This window comes from Triplophysa dalaica, chromosome 1 (genome assembly GCF_015846415.1).
Source record: "Triplophysa dalaica isolate WHDGS20190420 chromosome 1, ASM1584641v1, whole genome shotgun sequence".
NCBI classification, from domain to species: domain Eukaryota; kingdom Metazoa; phylum Chordata; class Actinopteri; order Cypriniformes; family Nemacheilidae; genus Triplophysa; species Triplophysa dalaica.
The window spans coordinates 12,973,948-12,997,223 of NC_079542.1; the positions used below are offsets into that span (position 1 = coordinate 12,973,948).

Sequence of the window (23,276 nt, forward strand, 5' to 3'; positions counted from 1 at the left end):
TGTTGACAATGGGCTTGCTTTGGTTCAGCCTTCCCCCCCCCCCCCACACGCACCGTATGACTTTGGAAACAATCGTAAAGCTTTTATAAACATGATCAAACTAAATAAGTTTGCATACTTCGAAGATACGAAGTATGCAAACTTCTCATTATGTACTCAAGATTAATATGAGGTTGACAGAAACCCTGTGTGTTACGCCCGCTTTAAAGAATAAATAAGAAGTCATCCTTTTCAACAAAACACCATTTTTAAAAAAAGATTCCCTAAATTAAAAAAAAAAATATTGGCAATTTTATTATATCTCAAATAGCATTCACTTAACAAAAACTAACATTGTTCTGCCTAAAAAAAAGCAACCAGTAAAAATCATGACTAACATTTCTTTAATTGTTGTGACATCTACTACAAACTAACTTGGCCCTAATATTGTTTGTGTAGCTGTTTCGTGAGAAAATGAAATGAACAGGAAAAATACACATTAAAATCATGACAAGAACATTTTTCTTTCCATTCAAGCTGTAATTATCAAATTTAAAATGTGTAAAAAATATGTGTATATTTTGGATTTAGAAAATCCTAGTCGATTTATAAAAGAAAAATGTCCAACTGAATGCTATGAAACAATAAATCATAAGAATTGTAATATAAACTTTATTCTAGTGGAAATGTTTGACTTTCTGAAAAAAAACGAAACAAATGATATGCATGTATGTTGTGGTTTTAATGGTCAAATTATATTACCACTGAGAGTGTCAAAAGTATGTTCTGCAAGAGTTTATTGTTAAATGTCCAAAGGGCTGTAAATGACCATAGTCTTAAAATTAGTGGTGGGCCGTAACGCAGTGAGACTCTTATCGCGCGATAAAAAAAATGTCGCCGTTAATCTATTCTCAAAGTTGGGTTGGGAGCTGGGTCTATACTACGCAAGCTATGATGACTTTCACCTTGATATTTTGACGCGGATGTATACCAGCTTAACTGCACTGTATGGGGCGAGAACGAGATTTTTCAACTCGCGTGATTCGCGTCATTCGCGGAAGCAGAAGCCGCCTCATCATCTCATAAGCAGGGCTTCATTCGCGCGATTCGCGCAGCAAGTAGGTCTATTGGCTCTTTGCATTAACATATAAATCACTCGCGCTTGACACGCCATTCGCGTTTGGTCTGAACACAACATAACGTTACTGTGAAATTACCGCATCAAACGTGACGTGCTAACATGGATGCAGCTATGAAGCCGCCGGGTTTGCTTCAGGGAATATTAATTTTTAAGAAGCTTCCCAATAGAAACATCGACAAGACTAAGGTTGTTTGCACCCTTTGCAATGCGGAATTGGTTTAAAAAAAAACACTTTCTCTCAACAGGTAGTGGTCTAACTTTAGTTGAAACCAGTAACTTTGTATTGAGATATAATGTATTATGGCTCCTGTATGACATATCGCTTGTTGCTCCCTCACTCTTTGTAAGTCGCTTTGGATAAAAGCGTCTGCTAAATGTAAATGTACTGTAGGAGCTCTTCCAGTCTCAAGTACCACCTAAACGCATATCATCCCTTAGCTAATGCGGAAGTAAACACAAATTCATTTTATTGAACATAATTTAATTTTCATCACCAATTATCATAGTAGAACAGCTTTCTCAAGCAGTTTGTGATGCATTTTGGAAACAGGCGCCACCTGGCTTGAGAAACCCGTTCTCAAAGACTTACTTTTAGTCATTATTTGAGTAGCACACATATTCTGAATGCCTTCGGCAGAATTCAAATGAGCCATTTTAATCTAGATTAAATTTTTTTTTAATCTAGATTAATCTAGATTAATTCCACGATTAATCTAGATTAAAAAAAAAATCTATGCCCACCACTACTTAAAATCCATAAGTATATAGCCAAAATACATAGATCTTTGGAACATACTGTATAGCCAAAAGCTAAACAGAAACATAACAGCACATAAGATCAATGAAAGATTCAATACAGTATTGCTTAGAGGTGGGCGGAATGGCCAAATTTCACAGAATTAGGCATTTTAATTTAAAGATAACAATACATTTCACGATAACAATCTCCCATTATAATTCTTTATTTTATACATAATTTTTCTTAGCTTGATTTGCTTTATTTATTTATTACAGTTCACTGTAAAAAATGATTCCGCATTTTAGTTTTCTCAACATAATTTTGTAAGTTGACACAACTTGCAGTTTTTTAATTTGTTGATATAACTGAACATGCTAAATTTTCACTGTCTCAACTAGTCTCAAGTTGACTGAACTAAAGAATGTGTCGACTCAACTTAAAAATGTTTGCTGAACCAGTAAGGTTAGCATATCGCGAGATCTTCTGCAGCGAAGCGGCGGGAGATGTTCGTAGGCCATGACATGGAGTTTATTTCGGCAGTTGTTTTTAATTCCTCAATCATCATCTAATCTGGTAAGTATATTTGTTCATTAAGGTTTAATAACTTGTAAAATGACATGTATGAACTAATCGTCAATGTATTTTTACAAATCGTCAATGTGTTTTTACACTATTAATATTTCTAGATCTGACTGATTAGACCGTTGCCATGTGGTGTTCCCACATATAACCCAGTTATCAGTACTTTAGTTGATCATCTGCAAATCAAAGCTAAAAAAATCAACAAAACTAGTAACTTAATCTAGCACATCTTTTTCTACAATTCATTAAAGACGTGCATTATTTGTTGCTAAAAGGCGGTTGCTGCTAATTTTACATGGAGGATATATGATATATGCCCTCCCTTATTCAAATAATATCACAATATTTCAATTAATGTGTAATTAAGTAAAGTAATCTGCACCGTTCTAATAATGTGAGAGAGAAATATGGATAAATGGCAAAATACAGAGCGGGAAAATGTGTTGTGAGACATAACGCGCCTTCATAATAAATTTTTCCTGTTCAAGTTATTTGCGTCAAAACGAATCACTATACAGCCAAATCAGCGTTTACGCGAGATTGACAAATGTTATGTTATTCCATGTAAAGCTTTGTAACATTAAATGGTAACGTATGGCAGGCTTCAAAGCCTGTGCGACCGGACGCTCCTTCACGTGAACTGAAAAGTTACTTAGCAGCTGAACCGAGTCCGACCTATTTAGACGACATAGATGTAAGTGAACGCTCCCATTGCTGAAAAAACTTTGATCATAATACTTATTATATTATTTCGTTGCAAGTGACATGAATAAACAAACACTAGAATAGCTTTGTGTGCGAGTGAAACATGCTTTTCGCAAACGTTACTGCTAAAGTGGTTAATTAAAACAGCTTGTGTGATTTGACTACATCTGCATGAATTTTCACATTAAAGATCACACATCATTTAAATAACTCCAAGTTGGTAGTCTTCTCAAAAAACACTGGGTGCACTCAATGGACTGTTTTTTGTAACTGCAGTTGCGGCATTATGCCTCAAGAGAGGCGCTGTTTTGTTATAAGCACAGTGAGTAAAGTCTACAAAGAGAGGTAGAGAGGGAGTCCAAGGACAACAAAACAAAGTGAAGAAGCCAAAAAGATCTGAAACAAACTTTCTCCCAGATCTACCTGCCGGAAAAGACCAGAAAACACTGGAACACGAAAGGGGACTGATGTGCCAAGAGATGAAAAAGAAAAATCCAGACATGAGTTTTGTGGATGGAGCCATGAGCAGCACATATGCTCTACGAAGACAGAAAATCATTCATAAAGAGCCTCCAGTGTCTGAAAGGAAGAAGAAATGGGCTGCTCTTTTTTGTGAAAGACAGGTATGATTCTGTTATTATTTAAATATATAGTTTACTAAAAAATGAATATGCTATTATCATTTACTCACCCTCATATTGTTCTGAAGCTGTATTAATCTCTTTGTTTTGATGAACACAAAGGAAGATATTTGGAAGAATCTCAGTAACCAAATCAATCCCATATTATTTATTTTCCCTACTACAGCAGTAAATTTGGGATGAGATCTGTTTAGTCACTGATATTCTTCTAAATATGTTATTTTGTGTTCAGCAGAACAATGACATTAATACAATTTTGTAACATGCTACCTAATTAGTAGCTATACTTCTTGCAATGTACTTTAACATGTTGTTGTTATGTTTGTGTCATTTAATATAATTACTTTAGATCAGTACAGAATTCAACAGCGTAGTGACACTGGATCTGAGCAAGTCTTTCTATGAGGGTATAGACCGCCATCTACCAAAGCTGCTGTGTCTGTACCGTTCAAAGTGCTGTATGGAATTGTAGAAATCAGGGCCATAATGGACAGCCTAGATAAAAATGTAAGTACATATATTCACATTCACTCACTTTTTGCCATAGCGAGGATGACATGCTGCAAGTGAGTCCAGTGACAACAGAGCCCCGCCTCCTTTTACAGACTTGACTCGTTTGCAGCATTAAAATTGTTTTTATGTTAAAAATATGTCCAGTTCGGAGTTTCATTATCAAATCTGGCACTTGTTGCACCTGAAAATTTAGCTTCTGTACACTCTTCGATAGTAGGGATTTGTAAAACATGCGTACGCACAATTGAGAAGTTGAAGTTGGATGTGGATGGAGTATAGGACCGGTCAAAAGTTTAGGATCACTTACTCAAATTTAGAGTAAAAAAAAGAAATAAAGATTTAGAAATTTGAACAACACTGTTGTAACTATGGGATTTATGTTGTGGCTTAAAAGCATTCAAAATATATGACTTACAGTATATTATATTTTAGCATCTTCACAGTAGTCACCCTTTGACTAAAATTTGCTAAATCGTACACTTTGCTTTTTATCATTCAGCTTCATGGGGTCTCAACTTGGTAGCCTTTTAAACAGTATTAAAGAAATTTCTTTTTTGTTGGACTCTAATTAAAAGTTTTAATTTATTATTGTAATTTATAATTTATTTTTAATTTAAACATTTTTGTGAAGGGATCCTTAACTTTTGATCAAGTGGGTATGTATTAAATTAAATATAGCAGAGACTAGGGCTGGGTTAAAAGACATGTCATATCAGCAATAGCACTAGTTGGAATGTAATTGTTTCCATTGAGGACATCTTAAAACTGAATTTGCCTGGGTTCTGTTATTAAACATGAATTTGGATGATGTTTATTCAAAGTGGAGGCATTTCTGTACATCCCTATGAAAAACAATTGTTCATTAGTAAGGAACTATTCTGATGGTGCATTCGATGCACGGCAGCAATGCGTCAGCATAGTTATTCAAGCTGGACTTGTCATGAAAGTACATGTTGGCTTTAAAATAAGGTTTGATTTGTTGAATGTAAATACGATTTGGTGTACTCATGTTGTATTTAAGTCTTTGATGTTTAGTGCTGTATATGTGAAAACACACATTTTGAAGTTTGTCATTTTTTAAATACAGAACACAGATTCGGAAGAAGTGATGACCAGAGGCATGACTCTTGGAATCCTCACAGTGGTGGAAGATGTGACAGACCCCCTTCCGTGCAGCTTGTGTGATGTGGCCCTTTCAATTGAGGAAGCAGTTGTTCTGAGAATGCCTATGTGAACATGATGGGGTTGTTGTATGCTGTCAACATAAACTACCCAAAAACCTCAGATACACCTTTGAGGTAATTCAGAGGCCACTGATGAACGTCAGCGCTGAAACTTGTACTTCAAGAGTGCACTCCCTTAAAAATGCATTGTCTTATTAATTTATTCCAAGAATCTGTTTAAATTTTACTCAGAAATTCTTTAAGTTTTCAATTGTTTTAAGTTACTTCGAAGTTAAAGTGGTTTTATAAATGTGTAAAATCTTAGTGTTAGTTCACCCAAAATCATGTTTTTGTGGACTAACACTTTTCATGTGTGTTCAAATAGTTTTTTTACTTTTCAGTATTTCTATATTCTATGTATATATATATATATATACTGATATATATATATATATATATTTATATCCCTTACAGAAAAGACACATGTGAAATGTGTGTTTTTGGAACATTTGGGTGTGAATTCCCATGTGAAACACATATGATTACAGGTAAAAACCCATGGGATGACATGTGCGACATGTGGTGATATGTCTCCGCATGTGAACACATGTTCTTCACATGACAACCTGTTTTTCACATTTCATCCCATGGATTTTTAAATGTTATCATATGTGTTTCACTCAGGAATTCACATGGGATTCACACCCATATGTTCAAAAAACACACATTTGACATGTGTTTTTTTGCACATGTTAAACACATGTGGTAAGCATATGATCACATGTGAAATTCATGTGTCTTTTCTGTAAGGATATGTGTATTTATGCATGAGTTTTACTCAGAGTTATTGAAGTGGAGATGTCATTTTGTGTAGGAGATACTTTAAATGTGAGATGGTGGTCTAGTGGGTTAAACCACTGAACTGGTAAATCAAAGGTTGCTGGTTCGATCCCAACAGCCACCACCAGTGTGTCCTTGAGCAAGACACTTTACTCCATGTTGTTCCAGGGGGGTTGTCCCTGTAATATGTGCACTGTAAGTCGCTTTGGATAAAAGCGTCTGCAAAATGACTAAATGTAAATGTAAATGTGACACATAATGTTATATTTCATTTTTGTCATGAGAATCTACTTTTTGAGTTTTCTCCTTAACGAGTATTTATATGTAAGGGACAATAAAATAACTTAAATGAAAAATATCTGTTATTTATTTTGTTGAATGTGCTATTGCAAGTTGAGATAATATGCCAGAATAAGTTCAAAGAACATACGATTTAGTTTAGATAACTAGAAAATGTAAGTTAACGTGCTTCAAATAAACTTTTTGAGTTCAGGCAACTTGAAATAAATTGTTGGGCCAAATAGTTTAATTATGCCAACTACACATTTTAAGTTGAAAATACTTTAAATATTAAGTAAATTCAACTTAAATCCTTAAGTGCAAAAAGATAACTAGAAAATTTAAGTTGAGTAAACAAATTTTTTTTTAGAGTGTTCTTTAAATGCTCTTCATAGTTAAAAAGAAGCCAAGTTATGAAAATGTACTGAAGATATCAGATTAAGTTCTGATAATGAGATTTATTATTTATTTATATTTATTTTCTGGCTATTTCATGTGTTTATACACATAGTCAGAAACAAATGTATAATACAATGCAATGTAAGTCGCTTTGGATAAAAGAGTTTGCCAAATTTACATAATTGTAAATGTATACAGTAGAAAGATAGACAACATGTATAACAATGAATATATGCACAAACAATGAGAAATCTGTATATGGTGTTATAAACTGGTGTTCATGGGGTCAGTACTGTAGGTCTTTTTGGCTCTTCACTCTCTATTAGATGAGCATTTTTAGTGTGATGCAACTCTTTATCTTAAGGTTTGTTTATTCTGGCGCTTGTCTTTGCACTGCGAATCTCTGGTGACTCCACACGCATCTCCCAAAAATGGATAAAGTGGTGTGTCACGTCTTAAACTGGGTTCACACGCGTCCTACATTCTTTATTACTCACGGGAAGAGTTAGTTATCTTCATGTAGGAGAAGAAATCAGATAAATATTTATAGACGCAAACTCGATACAGCTCATGTATCCTCAGAATTGGTGTCAAAGAAAGTTGCATTTGATGGGTGAGTCCTACATGACTTTCTGAAACGAGACAACCTCAATGACGTAGTAGCATTCGAATGAGACCTCTGTAGGATGCAGCAGCCTTCGACTGAGACCTCTGGAGGACGCAGCCTTAAGAAATGAGACACAGCCATGGTATAGGTGGGACATCTTCAGACACACGCTCTAAGCAGGGAACCAATCACAACAGACAGGGTCAGCTTTAACAATCAGATTATTTCAGAAGGAGTTATAGAAAACCTTTATAGAAACCGGAAAAAATCTGATCGTTTTGTGAGAAGAGGGACAGCAATGAACAATAGACTCGAAATATGTGAAATATAAAAGTTTTTTTTTAAGCAAGACACATGAACATCAATTGTTTAACACCCCAAAAACATAATCAAAGCTTCAAAAACAGCCAAAGAATGGCAACTTTAAATGATGATTATTTCAACATTTATGTTTTTGAAATATTTATTAATTTAGAGAAAATTGAGGCTTATCCAGGTGGCTTTTTGTATTCTAATATCTAAAGGGGTAACTGTGGCCTAGGGCAGGGGCTTTCAAACTGGTGTCCAGGGACCACCAGGGGGCCTACAGAAGGATGCAAAATTAAGCAAATAATTATCAAAGTCCAAAGTTTTTATTTGCTTTTTTTGCTATGGAAAGTTTCCAGAATTGTTTATATTTTAATCTTTCTAGTGAGTTTTTCTCATTATGATTTATTTTTTCGGACTCAAAGTGAAATTGTTGCATATTATTTAGGTTTAGAAACAATGTGTTATCTTTATAATATTCTATTTACTATTTATCCAACACATTTTTAAACGTTTCTTTGGACAGAAAAAAATATAGATTGAAATATATTTTAGAAAAGGGGGTCCCTCACAAAAGGTCAATCCGATTTTGGAGTCCTTGGCATCATAAAGTTTGTAAACCCCTGGTCTAGTGGACCATCAGAGAAATTTGCCAAAAGAAGCCCCAGGGCTGCTGAAGGGAAATTGCAAACCACTGGAAAAGGAAGGCATCTGTGTCACTTTTTTTAAGCTCCATTACAGACATCATGCTTGTATTGATGTTTTCTGAAAGTATATATCAGGACTAACTTTGGCCATAATTGTAACCCTGACCTCTACTATGGAATAAAATATTAAGCTACATAGTTACATTTTCTTAAGATACAAAGCTTAATGGCACTGAAAGGTGCCTTGTTCCCATCATTTATTTATGTATTTGTTTATATGGAAAACAACCTGTGGTGTTTATAACCCTTAGCAAGCATTAACAGCCTGCAGCAATGTAGATATGGACATAAGGTTTAACGATTCACATTTTAGCATAGAGCGGAGAAATTAACAATCTTGTTTACATTTACATTTAGTTATGTAGCAGACACTTTTATCCAAAGCGACTTACAAAGAGTTTAAGGAGCAATACGAGATATGTCATACAGGAGCAATAATGCAATAGGTGCCAATACAATGTTACTGTCTTCAACAAAAGGTAGACCAATACCTGTTGAGAGAAAGGTTTTTTTATTTGTCTTTCAAGTATTCACAGAAGAGATGGGTTTTAAGTATTTTCTAAGATGTTGTGAGAGATGTGGTTGACCGGACCGAGTTAGGAAGAATGTTCCCACAGGAAGGAATTGTGAATGAGATGGAAAGCGATTTACTGCCCTTAAGGTAAGTCAGTACAAGACACCACTGGTTTGCTGAACAAAGGGATCTTGATGGGGTGTAGGAGTGCAGGAGGGTGTGAAAGTATGCCGGTGCAGATCCAGTAATAGTCCTGTAAGCAAGCATTAGTGACTTGAATCTGATGCTGGACAAGGAGTTGAGCCGCATGCTCGGTGAGATAGGGTCTAACCTTTCTAATGTTGAATAAGGTATATCGGCATGACCCCGTTCTATTTGCAATGTGATTATTGAAGGACAGCTGTTCATCAAATGTGACTCTGAGGTTCCTGGCTGTTTTTTAAGGAGTGATTGTAGTATTGCCAAGTTGGATGGTTAGATTGTATTGCACCGGAAACACAAGCAGTTCTGTCTTGGCCGGGATTCAGCTGAAGGTGATGCTCTTTCATCCAAGCTGAGATATCCTCTAGACAGGCTGTAATGCATGCTGCTACAGTGGTATCGTCCAATGATGTCGTGTAGATGGAAAAAAGCAGTGGTCCAAGCACCGATCCCTGAGGGACCCCAGTGATCATGTCACCCTGAAGGATCTGCCGGAGAGGTAGGATTTGAACCAGTGGAGAGGAGAGCGTGATAATCTTAGAGATGACAAGGTTGCTAGCAGTGTCTGGTGGTTGACAGTGTCAAACGCTGCAGATAGGTCTAGCAGAATCAGGACCAAGGATTTAGATTCCGCCTTGTCTAGACGCAGTGTTTCTGTGACCGATAGCAGAGCAGTCTCAATTGAGTGGTTTGTTTTGAATCCAGACTGCTTGTCATCCAGTAGTTTTTTCTGGGATAGGTAGGACGACACCTGGTTGAAAGCTGCCCTATCAAGTATTTTACAATAAATGGAATGAGAGCTGTGAAGGTCAGACTGGCTGACAAACGCATGGATGAAGTCAGTCTTGTTCACAGCTGACTTGCAGTTCCTGAGACCAACAGAGGTGTAGAAGGGGAGGGGTGAATGGGACACGCGTGAGAGTGAGCAGGTCGTGCCTTGCATCTTGGGTGAGAACACTGTCCACGGTGGATTACATGAATAAACTTGAAACACATGATTTTAGTATACAAATAAATAAAAGGCAAAGGTTTGTTAAATGTTGTTATGTGGCTTGCAGGTGTCTTTGCTAGGTGGAGTCGCGCAGGTAGAGTCGCAGGTCTTTACTCTCGTCGGTCTTCACACGAGGAGGGCTGCACACAAGGGCTGACACTACCGCTGACTCTTACAAATAAGGATGCTACTCAATTAACAAATGAAACGACAGTGAAATACCTAAAAGCACTGAATGTTCTTGTAGCTCACCTGGTAGAGCATCTTGCTAGGGACATGGGTAGAAATGCAAGAATTACAAACATCCATCAAATGTATTAAGTTGCTTTGCATAAAAAGGTGTTCTTCAAAAATATAAATGTAAGACAAATGAGAGAAAAGAGAAAATGAGAGGCAAACACTTATATAGCCTTACTTCAACTCATGGCTTGTTTGAGACCCTCACATTTCACCTGCTGATTGTAGTGCACTTTAAAATAAGGAAGAAGTCACAAAGTACAGTCACAAAGCAATTCCAGCAAGGTAAAGATCATGAGCAAATCAGATGAGAAGAATCGAGGCGAGGGGACAAGGAGAAAAAGCAAATCAAAGCAAGTGTAGAATCGAGGTGATATAAATGTTACGGGATTGCTTTATCAAGCCTGGCAGGAGAAGAGCCTTTTGTGCACTGGGCTTCATCACATCTGTGTGCTCCTAAGTCTCGCTTGGGTTAGGAAGCCCAAGCACTCCAGGAACTTTCTACATCACTGCATCTATGTGGAATTCACATCTGCTCCCTCTCGGAAGATGAAAAGGTGGGGTTTACCGTGGATGGAATTTTTCTTTTTTTACGAACACAAATTCTGCTGTGTTTTTTTTTATCTGGCTTTACTGCTTTGCCCTTTTTGACCATGTGATGCACTGCCATACTGTATGTAATTAAAAGAAAGAAAAAAGGTCTATAAACAGAGAACAGTATGGATATTACAGTATTACAGATATTACAGATATGTACAGTAATGTACATTTTGTAAACCATAAACCGTTCCAAAGTATTACCCTTCAGGGTGTCCAGGTGAATGGATACATAATGTCTCATAATACTAATAATAGTTGTTATTATCATAACTGTTGCTCAAGCTAGAATTATTTAACTGCTCTGGTCCAGGTCTCTGGGTGGCAGTGAGAGAGTGACCTGAGACTGTGTGCTGAGGTTAAACATTATTATTTTCTTCAGATTATCATCTAAACAAATTATTCAATGAGATTAATGAGAACACAATTTCCTTATGCAATTGGAATGATGGACTAAAAAATTTGACCATTTTAGTCAATATGCTATTCTAAATTACATGTGCGACCTCAAAATGTATTTGTACAGAACACTAATAACTGCACAATGTGCGTGCCCGTGCTGTAAACTACAGTGACTAGCCCGGCCATTCATAAACAATGTGATTTGCACGGTGCTACTTTCCCAGCGTTTTCTATGTAAACATGCGCTAGACAAACGGGTTTCAACCTTCGAGAGTCTGCGCCTATTCAAAAACAGTTCATCTGTCTTACTGCATAACTGCATAACATTTAACTGTTTCTCTGTAGGCTATGAGGGTTCAGTCAGTGGAGGGACAGTGTGATATCATCGCCACCTAAAAATAAAATAATATTTTTGCCTATATTTCATCAATAAGGATTTTGTTAAAAAGATCTCGTGTCTCGTCTTGTGAGATAAATGTCTCGTCACACCTCTTCTAAATGCAATATTCGGTCCAACCACAACAGAAACTAAATGTAATGCATACAAAATATGAAAATAACACACAGAATGCAATACTATCATGTGTTTTAATTAAAGAATATCACAAGCAAGAAAGTGACCTGAAGAGATTAAAAAATTTTGTCCAAACCCCATGAAGAGATTCAGACAATTTGTCCAAACCCCATGCTTTACAGCTACACTGGATTTGAATATATTTAATGCAAAGTAAACCTGGCAACATCTCATACTTGGTACAGAGCTCCCTCTTTCAGTCTATTAAATACCACCTGGCTAAAGTTTTAGACACTAGTATTTTAGAGAAGTTTGAGTGCAAAATTAAGAGCATTTAAGACAATTAACAGCTAACAATAAAAATGATGGATTGAATTGCTATATTAAGTACCCTTAAAAGTCTTTTCATACTGTGGAACCTGGCTGCGGCAGTCATCCACTTTAAGCTTTTCAGAAGTGTTTCTTCATTAAATATTATATTTCAAATTGAAATGGCAGGTGAACTAATGACTGAACTTGAAATGCTCTGAATACCTTTTTAAAGCTAAATAGTGTATAAACTGTCTTGACATTATTTGTAAATGAACAAAACAATGTTGAAAAGTGAAATTTACGTCCCCTGTGCTTTGATTAATACATTATTATTACAATTTATTTTAGTCACTTCACGGTTTTCAATCAAGTATGGCAAATGCCATAGGCTCTCTCTGGCTATTTCTCTGGCTAAAGAATTCTTCTTTAATTACATTGTATACTATTGTATGACTTGGAATGAACTTAGAAATGTATTATTTTTGCAGACTCTTGCGGAGTGACTCAAAAACTGCTCCAACATTTACAAGGAAAATCTTTTGGGATCTTTGAAAATCCTGTATCGTGGGTCTAAATAATATTTTCAATATGTAGTCTTACAATTATTAGCATACCCAAACTGCTTTAAATAAGTAAAAAAACAAAGTCGTCTAAAAATATACAAGAGCTATAATGTATAATCTTTGCATTTTAATTTTTAACCCTGTTTTTCCTTTATCACTCTTTCATTCATTCCTCATTTACCAAGTCAACCCATATTGGTTTGTTCAGTGATTGCGGATGTAAGACGAGAGTGGTCTTTAAACAGATCAAATCAGGGTCCCTATTTTAAAGTAAGGCATATCGAAAGTTGAAACAGCTATTGTGCTTACCACATGCTGTCAACAAAAATGATGAAATTTACGCTGCCCTAACCCAGGCCGAATCACTGAGAGAGTGTGACGCTCTAAATCCCTGTTCTTTCCCTGCTATCTGTAACTGCCCAGTGGTAATGACGGCAGCAGGAATCAATTGCTGAAATCCCTCTCTGCAGCCTTGATCTCTTAAACCACCCATATTGAAAATGCAAATGTAATGAAGGAGGAGAGACAGACTTTCCGATAGCATTCAACTGCACTCAGAATTATGAGTGACCGGCTGATAAGGATAGGCAGCCGCAAGGCCAATGAAGGATCTGCTGATTGATTCATGCGATTTACATGGATCAAGAAAATCAAAAACTTCCTTTGTAGTCTTTTCCATTTCTAATTTCTGGCAACAAAGAGACCACTCGGATCATGTTAATATCACAAAGGGGATTGTGTAGCATGCCAGGAATAAATATGGGCTCATCTCATCCACACGCAAATGGAAAAATCTTTTGTGTGTTTGTGTAATGAAGACAACACAAAAAGAACAATACATAGAGCATAAGAACCTAGTGGAAAGAAGAAACACAAATGATACCTCTGTAATATCTTAATTGTTTCTAATAAAACACAAAAAAAAAACTCACAATTTACAATATGAACCTCAAGGTAAAGCATTTCTTATGTTGTGATTGGAGCCGTCACAATATCAAGATTTTCATCACACTATTATGCATTGTAAAACTGCCAAATTATGGCAACAGATTACAAGCAAGATGTTAAATTAAATACAACTACACTTAATTCAGTAAGTGTTAATTAGTAAGTAAATTAAGGAAATGTCAATCACAAATGTCGGCATCATGTCATGTTTCTCTTGGCCTAGTGGCGGCATCATGACAGAACCCCATGTTTTATGTGGAGAGAGACTATTTTGGCCCTTATGGCTCGCAATACTCTCTCTCCGGTCTAGTCTTTGTTCCTTCCCTCTTGTTTCCTCGTTAGTGCTCGTTATGATTTCATGCCCCACAGCAGTTCTCTCCTGATTTGTCTCATTACTTAATGCCCCTGTGTCTGCTGTCTCGTGCTGGATCATTTTGTATGAAATTATGTGTCTTTGTCACCTGCCTTGTCCTGAAGTGTATGCAAGTCTAGTAAAGTTATTTTTAGTCATGTCTTATGTTGTATATAGTCTAGTCCAGTTTAGTGTAGTGAGTCTATGTTCCTGTTTATGTTCCTGTCCCTGCCCTAGCTGTTATGTTTTGTTACCCCCTCGTGGGTGTTTGTTTCTCATTCATTTTGTTATTAAATTCCTTGTTACCCCTTCCCCGCTGTCTGCAATTGGGTCCTCTGTTCCTGTTCTCGTGTCTGCCTCTGTTTCATGACAGAAAGTGGGAGAGCCTGGACTCAAACATGGGTCACCCGATGCGCAAGCGCACCACGTGCCAAAGAGCACTAACCCCAAAGCCATCAGCACCGACATGTAAAACGTAAATATTATAATAAGTGTGCCCTTCCTACCTGTCTACCTGTCTAACAAGTAGGACATCTACAGAAAATAAATAAAGTTTTAAAACACTTTACAGTCTTTACTGCTAACTACATGAAATCATTTACATTTATATTTCGTCATCTAGTAGATGCTTTTATCCAAAGCGTCGTACAAAGTAAGGGAAAACAGTAAAAGCAATCAGTAACAGAACATAAACGGTTATCACGTAAAAAACACGCCAGCCGCAGGTGTAAACACCTCGGTGGACACGTGGCTTTAACATAAAATGGCAGAGGTAGGCGAGACGAGAGTAATTAATAATGCTCCAACTACTTTAAAAGCCGACATCTGGGCAAAATTAGACTTTTATGAAAAACCTAGTAAGCGCCACCTGGACAGGACACAAGCTGTGTGTAAATACCCTCATGCAAAGAAAAAATATGCAGAGAATTTGAGAAACCTCGTTAGCTGTTTTCACCCTGAGCAGTGATGTTTTAGGAAGTTCCTTGTGTCCTGTCCTGTTAATAGGGTTCCAGCGCGAAATGCTAGAAACCTATTGTAATTGCTCAAATTTTTATATTTGTTTTTTGCTTTTATATTGTCTGTTTTTTATATTGTCAAATTTAGAATTTTGAAGATTGACTTTTCACAAGTAGGTGTGGCCTCTTGTTTATTTTGGTGTATAATTAAATTAAATGTTTATACATTTGTTCACATTTAAATGTTTTACAAGTACATTGTACAACATACGTACTCAAGTACATATATTTTTGTACCTTAACCTTTTGTGGCCACCTAATAATTAATTAATTTAAATAATTATTTGCCTTATTCTGAGTATGCTAATATTACGATTAAGGTGTTTACATGAGTTGCTTTAAGAATATACCTTTCATGTTCCCATTGTACATGTTACACTACATAGTTTGATTAATAGTATACGTCATTTCGTCCCTAAATGATGCCGTTGATCAACGGGAAATGAATCCAGATGCAGGGATGAGTTAAGGGGTGTACAAACAAGACTTTATTTATAATAACCAAAACACCCACGATGGGGGAAAACGAAACTAAGGCAGTATACATATCAAAACAAAGGAGACAGGATAACTATAAACTACTTACAAACACATTAAGACACGAGGTGGTAAATAATAAAGTTCCAGACACAGGTAAGGTAATCCACAAGGCAGCGATTGCACACAGGGCAAGGCAAACACGTAAAACACAAGGTTGTAGGATAAACGAACGAGCACAGGACAATAGACACGAGGACATTTAAAGGGAGACTAACAAAGGATAATTAACAAGGGACAGGTGTTGGGGATGAAACACTAAAGGAAAGCTAACGAGAGAACGAGAAGGGTTGGGCAAAAGACGAGACCGGGGAGAACACACATTAGGTCTTGACCGACAATGATGTGTTTCTCTCCACACAAAACATGTGGTACTGTCATGATCCTGCCCCAAGACAAGAAAAACCTGACAAGACTTGGCAGAACCATGACAGTACCCTCGCTTAAAAGGACGCCCCCTGGCGTCCTCTAAGGGAACACCTCTAACAAGACAGGACAGACTGGGAAACAGACAAGACACAACAGAACATTGAAAAAATCAACAAAGGCAAACAGGAAATAACAATAAATGGGTTGGGGTGACAATAAAAAGAAAGTAAATGGGAGGGGGAACAACAATTCCCGGGCCAGGGGGGGAAGTCTTTGTCTGGGAGAGTGTGGGGCGAGCAGCATGTGTTGGCTTCCCGTGGGAACCTTGGACAGGTCAGAGTCCGGGGAAAAAGTCCTGGTTTCCCGGGGTAAGAGGAAAAGTTTCTCGAGGCACTGGGGTTCGACCAAGGCCGCCCGGACGCCGACTGGGACGCCGGCTGAACCGCCGGCTGTACTGCTGGCTTAACCTGGCTGGATGCTGGCAGGAAAGGACTGGCTGTCGGCTGGGATGCCAGTTGGATCGCCGGCTGGAGTGCCGGCAGGATACGGCTGGGTGCCGGCTGGAGTGCCGGCTGGGCAGCGCTATCTGGAGGACTGTCATGATCCTGCCCCAAGACTAGAAAAACCTGACAAGACGTGGCAGAACCATGAAAAAAGGAGCATTGCCATAAGATGACTCTTAATCTTGAAGCTTACTTTTGAGCAATTTTAACATTCCCAACGAGCAAACATAATTACAATTATTAAAGTAACAAATTCAAGGAATGGAAAGAAGGGGCCAGGAACTGGCGAACGTTCAACAACTTTTAATAAAAATTAAAAACAAACCACAAAACAGAAGTAAAATGCCGGCAGCTCCCGCATGGTTGATTGGTCGACGGGTGAATCGTGGAACGAATCATTTGAGAGTCAGTCAAAACGTAGAACCTTAAAAATCATATGCCACTTACTGTTAAAGATATCTCCGAATCAGTATTTTTATGTGCAGATATCATAATGAATATTGTCTATCAATATCTGTGGAGAAATTTTGAGTGCTTTTCCACCATCACGCCGAACCATTCTAAGCACAGTCAGAAACGGTTACAGTTATGTCTCCTCGTGAGCCTAGTTCGACACGGCACGATTACATACTGTTCTCGGTTCGGAATTTTCTGGACGGTTGTCTAACCTTGCTAAATTGTGCTAATGAAAGCGTGCAGAGGCGTTATAGCTCAGTCTCTTGTGTGACCCAGCCAGCGCGTGGCACGTTTGTGTTTACATTCTAATACTTCCTTTATCAGCCCTGCGGTGAAAAATTAAACCATGTACGTACTGCTGGCATAGATCGAGATGTAGTGGAACGATTAAGCAACAAGAATAATTTGGTGCGATGGTGGAAAAGCGCTCATAGTATTGGTGCATCTCTACAATCTCAAATTTTTCAGAACTTTAATAACATGCATATATACAAACTATGTCTTTCATTCCTCCAACAATGGAGTTTGAGGTTGGACAGAATTATCCTAAGGTGACCCCTTAGTATATGTGAGATTAAGGCAAAAACAAACTGTATTATACAACGTGCCTTTAGATCTTTCACAGTACTTGTTGGGTGATGCATTATTCAGCAGAAGGTATTTGCTGTCACTTCATCCTGTAGAATTTCAATGGCAGGAGCTATGTTATAGGTGATCAAGCATGACATGTTAAGATGTTTATGAGGGAATCTATACAAGAAAACACTGAACTGAATCCAAACAGGTTACTTGCAGTCAATGAACCTCATGTGGCTCCGACACTGAAGCACATCAGTTTACACAAATTAATACATCAAATACAATAGTTGGTTTTAAGGGTGACGTGCATCGTATCAATATTTTTTAATGTGGCTGCGGTGACTGCAAACATCCGGTAATTATTTTCAACATGTAACAAATGAAGGTTTGAAAACATCAGACATAGTAGCTCACAGCTGTTGAAGATGTGTGTAAGGTGCAGTAAATGAGTTATTTCAGGTCACATTTAAATACTTGCTTAACACTTGTTCAAATTGCCCATTAAATATTCCTGTGGTTATTAAGAAGTACTTGCTTTCAATACCATGAACATTACTTCATATGAATGTAAAAAGCACTTCAGAATATATAATGAATTTGATTACCACGTTTAGTATACAAGTATCATTATTGAATAGCTTAATCTTACGTTCTTATTTGATTCAACTGATTAATTAAACCTTTTTATGGTTATGCATTCTAAGTGCAACATATTGAAGACTTTAGTTTTTTTAAACACATTGGTATTAGCATTTGTGTCCCCCTCATTTTTAAGAGTATGATAGCTGCTAAATGATATTAGCTTAGATGGTATGTGACCTATTCTCTGATCTCTTTGTATCCTGACACAGAAGGGATGGGAGTTCAGGCTGTCCTGATGAGTATTATCAAAGACATTTTAAAAATAGTACACCCAGCTTTCTGCCCTGGCACTTAGCATTACTAAGATGGATTAGGGTAACAGCAGAGGTTACAGCACCAGCCTCTGTTCCTATCAGCATGTCAGGCTGAACTCCAGACTTCGGCCTTGACTACTTGTTCTCCTCACTAAACACTGTCCTATTGTACAACCTAAACTTACAATCTATCTCTGCCTCTACTTTACCAAACCTCCCCTTTATTTCCATTCTCAAAGACATTTTACATGGGGACCTACAGTATTTAAGATTGTAAAGCTCTCAATGTCGTCCGCTGTGTTCCTATAGAAGCATAAGCAGAAATGGATGCATTTGCAGGTGACACATAAGCAGAGATGGATGCATTTGCAGGTGAAGCACAAGTATTCTTTTATATTCAACATTTCAACATAGTTCCCCTGTCCATCCAGTCCTAAAATGGCAAATAATACTGGTAAATGAATGTGGCTTGGTCACAGAAACGATTGAGACTCGGCCTGGGCTTAGAGCTCATTCATTCATAAAATTAAATAATTTTGGTCATGGGAGGAGTCCATGTGATGGAGGGATTCTGGAAGAGGTGTCGTAAGAGAAACACGGGCACCTGGTAGACGTCTGTTTAAATTTGCACAATGATTGAAAGGACAGTATGACCAAGCTCCTCATAAACCTATATTTAGATTTTAATTTAAGGGTCAGTGTATGATATTTAGCAGCATCTAGTAATGCCTCATCAGGTTAAATAGGTCCAAAGATGCTGCATAACAAGATCGCCCTAGTGTTTGGGACGTCTTGTGAAAGTCTTCCTCACGCTGTGTTAGTTTAATCTGACATCTGGATTTAAACGCTGATAGCCCTTTCAAGACCGCAAATAAATACCCATCTATTCTCGGATAAGAGAGAACTGTTTTTTTCTGGCTATTTCACACTTCAGCTGGCAGCAATGTCGGTTCTGATCCAGCCTATTGCTAAAGGATCAATAACCATGGACACTCTTACTGTATCAGCTCATCTGACAAATCCAATTCAATTATCTGCTGCTGAAGGGGAAAAACAGTTGTTTTATATCCACAGCTTTCTATATTCAGAGCTTTGAAGACCTGAAGAGGGTTTCACTTTTTCGAAAGACACCAATGAGAATGTGAGGTCCGCACCAACTATGGGATTGATTTCACAGAATATTTCTCCTGTATTATTTCCAAGGAGCAACCTGTCGGATAAAATAATTGATGGACCGTCACGTGAACACAAGCAATCCCCATTCTTAGTCCTTGTGTTTTTTCCTGAAGAAAAAATTATATAATAAAAGAAAAGGCAAATGGATAAACAAATGTTTGCTATTGTGCAATCATCGGGCATTTGCGAGACTGTCATCATTGTTAATTAAAGGCCCTCTGTAAAATCAAAGCTGTCAAAAGAAATGGTTTTCAAAGTACAGAGACAGTGTGAATTATAGGTTACCCCTCATGAGAAACAGCCGCAATAACATATCGGCTTTGACATCTGCTGGTGGAGACACAGCAGGTTGCACCTCATCCTCTGTGATGCCCACAGAGTAACCTGCTCCCCCACTGGCAACCCGCGGACGCTCTCCTCTGTCTGATGCAGGCACACAAGCAAAACGACATCTCATTTCAAACAGACAGACAGGATGAAGATGTCTGCTGTTTCCACACACAGAATGACAGGTGTCTTAACAAAAAGAGGTCCATCATTTCAGCAACCATTAGCAAGTGGGTTAATGTTACATGTTACGTTTTACGTTTACATTTACGACAAATGTTACGCTACAATAGCAAAAAATGTATCTATTTGCTGAGCAACAGTGAAACATAATCATCTGCGTTATTTGCAAAATTAATTTGTAACTGTGACAGTGCTTCATCTAATTTTATGGAGTTCAAAAACACATCGGAATTAAACCTGTCAACTGTAATGCTGTTTTCACACCAATCACGAATAATCATGCGGATGTGAAGCGAAAAACATCATGCTAAGGGGAGTGTCCTCACACGTCCATACTCATCATCCAGTAGATGTCTTTGAGCTAAGAATTTCTCGCTATTTTTCAACTTGTGCGGATAGACGCTCGATTCGCATCACCTGACATGAGTTTTTGTCTATTCGCTTCTTCGCATTGACTTTGAATGTATTTTACAAATGAAAATCGCTTAATTTGAATTTGGTGTGAACCCAGCACAAAGCTCCGGGCCTGATCTGTAACCATCCCAGGGGAATTCTCACCCTTATTCTGCGTTCACACTACAAGCGGAATGCAGCGACAAAGTGACAACCCAATTTATTTCAACAGAGAGTTGAACTGCAGCAAACTTTGGCGACTGGATGGGGTGTCTGGAGACCTGACAAAGTTGGATAACATTTCACTTTATGCAAATAAAGAGTTACTTTCAAGAATGACAGCCAATCCCTTGTTAAGTACCAAATGCTTTATAGGTTGGCAAACAACAAAAAAAATTATATACACTCACGCCGTGCTGTAAAACCACAGAAAAACTTAAATTCTGTGAAATCGTTGACTGTCATAGTAGGTCCTCCCACAGAGGAGTTCGGGAGCATATGAGGACGAGCAACGTTTTTAAGGTAAAAGTCATACCACCACTTTCTGACTGTAATGTAAACATTTACATCCGATCCAAAACACTGCGATAATCAGAGCATGAGCAACTCCTACTGGTACTACTAGCCAGGTAGGGTATTTAAACTTTTCTCTTGGCTTAGTCAGTGAGAAAAGCATTTTCCAGCAGTAGACAACAGAAGTGCATAAGTGTTATTGATTAATATTGTCTTATTGAGTTAAAACGCAGTGTCGTTGCTTTGTTTACGACCGCCGTGTCACAAGTTGAAGTCGCGTTTGTTTGCGGAATAGTTTCACTTGCTATTGTGAGAGTTTGAAGGCATGTCCTGCTGAATTCATTTACGTGATTTAACAGGTATTAAAGTGGATTAACCACTGCACGCAGCCCTCATCGCGTGAAGATTGAAGAGCTTAAAGACCATCGATTCTACCGAGCAAGGACACCGACAAGGCACTTGAGTATTGTACTTTCGTATACAATTTTTGCACTTCTATTTGTTGTCTTGTTATTCCATATTCCCTGTTTTTGACTATGTGTTTTCAAATCCCTACTGTCACTACAACTCGTAAATAACCATGATCACGTAGAAGGTCATACAATGCTAATGCTAATAATCTTCACACTCAGCATCCAAAACTACCTCAATTACATTTCTCATTGGTCTATGGAACTGCAAATCTGCTGTAATCAAAGCAGATTGCATAACAGCTATTGGTCAACATTCTGGTCTTTGTTTTTAGCACTTACTGAAACAGCAGCTGCCCTCTCCAATAACTACACTTTCTCCCACAGCCCACGCAAATCAGGGAGGGGTGAAGGAACCGGTCTACTCATTCCTAACGACGGGAAATTATAACAGCTGGTACTCTCATGTCAGATACGCTTCTGTCATCCTTCCCCGAGGATGGTACTCCTCTGATTGTACTTGGAGACTTCAATATCCACCTTGAAAGACAGCAGGCTGCTAACTTCAACTAGATCTTATCTACACATGCCTACACATAACCCTAACCCACATAACGCTGCATATGTCGAATAATTTCCTCAACACTCTTGATCTCGACCTAACTTCCTGAGACATTACACATGCCTCCCCACTGGTCAGATTCCGAAGCAACCTACGAACACACTCTCCCTCCCGCTTACCCTCTGCGGTCTCTGCCACCTAAACAACCTGAGAGCAACCAGTCAGGTTTCAGGAGCGGTCATTCCACTGAGTCTGTACTTCTCTCTGTCATTGATGCCCTGGCAAGAACTGCCTCGAAATCATCTGTACTCATCCTACTGGATCTATCTGCCGCCTTTGACACCGTTAACCACCACATCCTCCTGTTGACCCTCAAGGCTATGGGTGTCTACGGAATGGTGCTACAATGGTTCAGGTCTTACTTCTTAGGTAGGTCATTTAGAGTATCCTGGAGTGGTGAAGTCCCAACATCTCGTCACAGGGGTGCCTCAGGGCTCAGTGCTTGGGCCACTGCTCTTTTCGGTATACATGACATCCCTTGACATTCAAACATGTTTTTTCCTATTACTGATATGCGGATGATACACAACTCCACCTGTCATTTCAGCCTGATGATCTGACTGTTTCTGCATGCATTTCGGTATGCCTGAGCGACATTTCGCTCCGGATGAAGGACCATCACCTGCAGTACGTCAGGACATGTTCCCCTTAGTGGTAAAACATGCAGCAAAATGGCTGAGGAGAGTAGTAGAAACTAAGAAACCAAGACTAAAACACTCTAACAATTATTTGCTGAAATAACAAGCAGCTGGACTCGATGGCGATCATTACGGCTTCCCTACGACTTATGGAATCAGGTATTCCTGGACACTGAAATGTTGCATGGAATTGCATTTCCTGATATTGTAAGCAGTCATTTTGCCGAGTGTTTTGCGACCCAGGAGGGCACACTCCGGCGTGCTCAAATGGTGTTAAAGGGGAAAACTAATGTCTATGCATACCCTCTATAGTTACTATACTATGCACTTTAGAGGGTATGCATCGACCACTTTCCCACGTGAAAATGTCTGGAAACACCCTGTGATACACTACTCTGGGTGACAAAACACCCATCATATTGGCTG

At 38.2% G+C, this 23,276-nt stretch overlaps 1 long non-coding RNA gene across 1 annotated transcript; it reads left to right on the forward strand.

The window, feature by feature from the left end:
• Window positions 1–2,576: 2,576 nt before the first annotated feature.
• LOC130423392 (uncharacterized) lies at window positions 2,577–6,652 on the forward strand. The gene is made up of 3 exons (XR_008906914.1): window positions 2,577–3,769; window positions 4,137–4,294; window positions 5,388–6,652. It is a non-coding gene; the product is annotated as an uncharacterized LOC130423392 (long non-coding RNA).
• Window positions 6,653–23,276: the final 16,624 nt, after the last annotated feature.